Source organism: Rhinoderma darwinii, unplaced genomic scaffold (genome assembly GCF_050947455.1).
Source record: "Rhinoderma darwinii isolate aRhiDar2 unplaced genomic scaffold, aRhiDar2.hap1 Scaffold_426, whole genome shotgun sequence".
Classification (NCBI taxonomy): domain Eukaryota; kingdom Metazoa; phylum Chordata; class Amphibia; order Anura; family Rhinodermatidae; genus Rhinoderma; species Rhinoderma darwinii.
Window position 1 is genome coordinate 188,294 of NW_027463794.1, and position 6,338 is coordinate 194,631.

At 38.5% G+C, this 6,338-nt stretch overlaps 1 pseudogene; it reads left to right on the forward strand.

The window, feature by feature from the left end:
* Positions 1–695: 695 nt before the first annotated feature.
* On the forward strand, positions 696–864 carry LOC142710552 (U2 spliceosomal RNA; annotated as a pseudogene).
* The last annotated feature ends 5,474 nt before the right edge of the window (positions 865–6,338 follow it).

The following is a 6,338-nucleotide window of genomic DNA, read 5'->3' on the forward strand; positions in this document are numbered from 1 at the left end:
ACAAATGCAAAATTATCTGGAGCATGGTTAATGCTAAATTCATTTTTAATTCACAGAAGGATCTGGCCTGGAGCTGCGCCCACGAGTGTCTTCCATGCCGGGCATTCCAGCATCGAAGGGGACTGACCAACTCGGCTGCGTGTCCAAGGGGAGGATGCCGCGATGACGAGACAGTCTTACATCTCTTTTGGCAATGTTATTTTTCACAACTAATATGGACAAAAATCCTCCCCTTGATGAAGAAGATAACCGGAATAAAAAGAATTACAAGTGAAGGCGTATTTTACGGATGTCTGGAGTGCCCAACAAGGACTCAGAAAATTATGGCATGGAAGATTACTAACTGCGTTAAAGCAGCTCTGTGGGCGGCCAGGAATATTCTTTTATTCAAACATGAAATTTTATCTGTGAATGATATTTTAGGAATTTGTTTTTATGAAATGCACAAATATTATCTTTTAGACAAAAAATTCTCTCCTGTTTTAAGTAGAAAATGGTTTTTTAGCGAATGGAATTCTATAATATGATGCCACCAAGTGCCCTTTTATAAATTGTATGATTTTAATCTGACAATTTGTATTTATTTTTTAACCATTGTTGTAAAATGTGAATCCTTGTAAAAATGTTGAAAAATGTTAATTTATTGTAAAACCTGAAAAATTTTAAATAAACGGTTACCCCCAAAGTTGGGGTAGTCAACTTAAAAAAAAATCTGTTCTTATCAGTTTAATATCTGATACGTCCCCTATCTGGGGACCATATATTAAATGGATTTTTAGAACAGGGAGATGGAAATAGAGCTTGCTCTGTCCACTCCACGCATTGACCTGGTATTGCAGTATTTCCAGGACCGGTGCACCCTTTCCTTATGTGTTGACTAAAATCAGATTCCAAAAGTGTTTTTTCTCTTTGCCATTGTTTCTGTCTTTCTGAAGGGATCTCCCCTTTTAATCCCATTATTTCAACACCTGTTGGACAATGCATGAGTGATAATGAGCTCATTGATTAAATGCAATTAATGAATAGATTGCCACCTCTTGTTGTGTGTCGTCTGTGTTTTCTGTGTTTCCGGCATTTCACATTGGAACAGCTCATTCACCTTCCTTGTCTTCTCTCCGCCCTCCCTTTTAGGTAAGTTAAAGAGCTGCACCTGAGCCAGCCACTGATTGATTGATTGATTGATTGATTGATTGATTGATTGATTGATTGATTGATTGATGCAGCACAACAGTCAAATAGTGGAGTGGAGTAGGGGAACAGCAAACAGCCAATAAAGCAGCCCGCCCGCTCGCCTGCCCGCCACAATGGACCTACCTGTGTACACTGGATGGATGTGATGGAATGTACTGTCGTCCCTACATTTCAAGAAGAAGTAAGAATTGCAGTTGCAACAAACCCTTGCTTGCCTACAAAGACAGCAGCAATTTGGATTTGTTACTATGTTACCTGGAAGAATAACAAACTGTGCAAGGATGGAGGTTGTAGGAGCAAGGAGAAGTTGTCTGTAAAGTTGGTGGATGCTTATTTTCCATTTTGCAGTCCCTTGTCTCCCTCTTGTGGCCTCCTGGAGGCAAATAAATGTGCAAAAAAAAGACAGCCTGGCGGCCGGCTGTTGCAGTGTTGCCCTCTCAGGCAACACTGAGTGACTGACTGAGCCTCACCGTCTTATATAAAGTTCAGATGGAACTTTGCACGTGTCATAGTGGAGCCCTCAGGATTCCAGAGCCAGCTTTCTGACATCATAATGGGGCCTCAGAGATAAAAGCCTGGGCCCAGGCAGTGTTGGTCAGTGCTGCTCAGCAGGCAGCACCCGACTGGATTAAAGCTAATACAAGTTGTGAAGGAACAAGGGGTGGCTGTGGGCATGCACTTACTGCTGCTGCTGCTGCCGCCAGTATTTGCACGGCAAGAGGGCATTTGGGCGTTGCCAAGAAGGCGTTTTTATGTAGATTCCTCCTCTTTCAGCACTGCATTGTGGTGCAAGCAAAAGAAGCAAATCCTGTGTAGCTTCCTCTCCGGCCTTTATTCACCTCCCGCTTAGTAGCTGTAAATGTGTGTGAGCCTGCAGGGCCCCATGGAATTGCCTAGGAGTAGGCTGAATCGCTGCAAGGGGTGAACAGCAGTATGGGACAGGCTCGGGCAAGGCAAGGGCCGCTCGGGTTATCGCTTCTCGGCCTTTTGGCTTCGATCTGTAGTGGGTTGAAGTCAGAGGGCAAGGTGCACTGGTGGAAACCTACCTGCTCGGCCTTTTCGGTTTTCGGACCGAACTGCTGCTATTGAGGGGTGGCTGAAAGCTGGTGTGCCTTTTTCTTTGGAGGATCTGGAACCTATTCGTGGAGGGATTCTTTCGCTGGACGTGTGGATTTCGTGTTTTCCATTGGAATCAGGAGGCGATCGAGCTCTTTTCAAGGGCTTTTTTTCGTGCTGTGGAGGAAGAAAAAATTCGTTGGAATATGGCTTATGGAAGGAGAACACCAGGAGAATGGCGAGGATTTCAGGATAATCGGCCTGACTTCTTTGATGATAAGTATGGCTTAAAGGATACTATTCGGTTCTTCGTGTCCCCAGAAGTCCGACAAGAAAAAAATCTAAGGTACCTTTATGACAAAATACTAATACCGGTTATGGAATTGGAGAAGAAGAACTTCTTTTGTATACAAACCTTCTTCTCTAGGGGAATTTATGATGTGACTTTGGAAACAAATGCATTATGCGAAAAGGCATACACCCTTTATGAAGCTAATAAGGGGCGAGATGTTTTTAAGGGGATAAAAATTGCCCCATTGTTTCAATTTCAGGCAAAATTGTTAACCATACAAATGTATAGTCCATTTATAACGGACCAAGAGGTGGAATCATACCTCTGGAATTTTTGTGAAAAACTCTCCCTAAAGCAACATGGGATGACGGATTTCGGAGTGTGGAATGGAAAGCGAGTATATTATGCTACGTTTAAAAAAGATCCACAGGAAGAAGGAGGAGTCTGTAGGCCCCCGCCTGTGGTGTTTATAAATCGTAGTAGAGGATATTTATTTTTTTCAGGGATGCCTCCCTATTGCAGAAGTTGCAAGAAATACGGCCACAGTGATGATAACTGTAAACGCTGTATGGACTGCCCGATGAGTATTCATCAAGAGGCAGATTGTCCAAAACGTATGGAAGAAATACCTGAACCACAGCAAGTTGAAGAGGTAATGGAGGAGGTTCAGGAGGAGGTTCAGGAGGAGGTTCAGGAGGAGGAAAGAGAGTGTACGGAGAAAGAGAGGAAGGAGAAGGAGAGAAAGGAGAAGAGACGAGAGGGAAAAGAAAAGAGGCAAGAGAAAAAAGAAACTAGGAAGGAAAAAGAGGAAAAGAAAAAAGTAAAAGAAAAAGTGGAAAAAATACCTGCAGTAGTGGTAACCCAGGGATCTGAAGCTGGGGGATCTGGACAAACAGAAGGTATCACTGTAGTGAGGGAAACCCCTTCAGATAGTCCTGTGGAAAAGGAGGGCCTTACTGAAGAGGTAATGGAAACGACATTAGGTAATTTGAAAAGATCTTTAGATGATGAAGCAGAGGCGAAACGTGGAAATATTAGTGGTGAAAAAAGAAGAGTGATAGAAATTTTGGAAGTCGTGTCACCCTTAAGCTCTGTTAGTTCGGAGGCTTTGAGGATAAACGAGTATCCTTCTACCACTGATGAGGGCGGGGGAGATAGCCCTGGAATTGTCATTAAAAGATGATCAGTATAGCTTCCCTGAATGTTCAGGGGTTAAAAAATTCAAAAAAGAGAGTTGCTTTATATGACTTTTTTAATAATGAAGCTTATGATTTCATTTTTTTACAAGAATGTAATATAGAGAAAAGTATGTGTTATGAGTTCTATAAAAAATATTGGAAAGGAAAAGCCTTTTTTTCAGGAGGTAATGAGCAAAAGAGCGATGGAGTAGGTTTTTTATGTAGTAAGGAGTGGAAAGTGGAGAAAATTCAAGAGATTTATCCGGGGAGGATAATGATGATAGAAGTGAAGAAGACTAATAAAAAAATCAAATGTTTCTGTGTGTATGGATACACAGAGAAGAGTAAGAGAATCCAGCTCTTTGAAATTCTGCAGTTGTTCCTTACAGGTTCGGACCCTATTATAATTGGAGGAGACTTTAACTGCCATCTGGAAAATAAGAAAGATGGTTCAGTATCATGCCTAAAAGGAATTCTCTCATCAAGTAATTTAAAAGATATGTGGGAAATATGTGGCAAAAAGAAAGAAGATGAATTTACATGGAGTAGGAAAAACTCTAGGTCTAGAATAGACTATTTTTTTGTATCAGAGCATTTTAAAGGGTCATCTTTTAAAACTGATTTTAACTGTTTTTCCGATCATAGATTGATCAAATGTACGTTAGAATGTGAGAGAATGGAAAGCAAAAAATCTTCACATTGGAAATTGAATACAAAACTATTAGAAGATGAGAACGTAAAATCGGAATTTGGTTCATTCTATAAAAAGTTGCAGTGTAGGAAAAGCAGTTTTAAGGATGTTTTTGAATGGTGGGAGTTCGTAAAATCTCAGATCAAAACATTTTTCATTCGTATTAGTAAAAGAAAGGCGAGAGAGAGAGTGGAATTATATGAATCTCTAAATACGAAACTCCAGTGTTTTTATGTCTTGAAAAAGAGTGGTGTAATGATGGATGATGAGATTGAAGGCATTAAAAGCCAAATTAATAGAAGTTTGTATGAAAAAGGAAGGGAAATCATATTTAATTCGAGAGTAAAAATTTTGGAATGTGATGAAAAATGCTCAAAGTTCTTCTTTAAAAAAATCATCAATAAGAGAGATTATATTGACAAGTTGGAGGGAGAGGTGGTTTTGGAAGGTAAATTGAAAAAGGCACATGAGTTTTATGATAACTTATTTTCTGAAAAAAAAAGTGATGGTTCTTTAAGGGACCACTTTATCAGTCAACTAGATAAAAATTTTAATAAAGAAGAAATAGGTCTTTTATCTGAAGATTTTACTGAAAATGAAATTTATAATACTGTTAATAGCTTTTCAAATGGGAAAACACCTGGTTTGGATGGTTTACCGATAGAGTTCTATAGGGTCTTTTGGAAGTTGGTGGGTGTGGATTTTTGTGATATCATTTTTAGGGTGCTATCCTCTTTTAAAATGCCAATATCATGGTCTGAAGGGTTAATTGTTTTACTTTTTAAGAAAGGGGATAAAGAAATGATAAAGAATTGGAGGCCTATAACGTTACTAAACATGGATTATAAAATTTATGCAAAATTATTTGCTAATCGTTTGAAAAAAGTAATCTCATCGGTAATTGAGGAGGATCAGACATGTGCTGTGCCAGGGAGAAAAATTACAGATTCATTACTCTTGATTAGAGATGTATTATGGGATTTTAAAGATCGTGATCAGGATTTGGCATTGATCTCATTAGATTTCGAAAAAGCATATGATAGAATTTCCCATTTGTCTTTATTTCAGGTTTTAAAAAAGCTTGGTTGTCCTGATATGTTTATTAAGTGTATTAAGAGTTTATATTCTAGTTGTTTCAGTAAAATTTCAGTGAATGGCTTTTTATCGGAAAAGGTTAAAAGGAATTGTGGAGTGAAGCAAGGGTGTCCTTTGTCGCCAATACTCTTTATTTGTGCCGTGGAACCACTTTTATGTGCAATAAGAAGGGATAAAGTTATTGATGGTGTTTTTATACCAGGGAATAAAAATGAGCGAGTTAAAATTGTGGCATATATGGATGACATTACGGTTTTAGTTAGAAGTTTGAGAGGGTTTAATAGGGTATTACGAGTAGTTGAATGGTTTAATGGTGCATCTGGTTTTAAAATAAACTGGGAAAAATCAGGGGTTTTATTGATAGGGAATCTTAAGTTGGAAAGGGAATGTAAATTATTAAGTGTAGTAGATATGAAAATTCTAGGTATTCATTTCTCACAAAACTGTGGAAGTATAAAAAATTGGGAATCTCTCTTGGAAAGGGTTAAAAAGAAGGTGGATTTTTGGAAACTAAGGTGCCTATCAATGGAAGGGAAAATCTTAGTGATTAAACAAGTTCTATTGCCTCTGATTTTATATGTATCTGCTTTTTTATGCCCTCAAACATTATGATGAAAAGAATTATTAAGGTATGTTTTAACTTCTTTTGGGGTTCAAAAATGGAGAGAGTAAGGAGAGTAGAGTTATATAAATCAAAAGGAAATGGTGGTAAGGGTTTCCCTGATCTTAGACAGTTTTTATTTTGTAAGTATTTATCACAGTGTATTAGTATCCTATGTGGACCTGAATCAAAGTTGAGAGCCTTTGTAATATATAATTTTGGTTTTTTCATAAG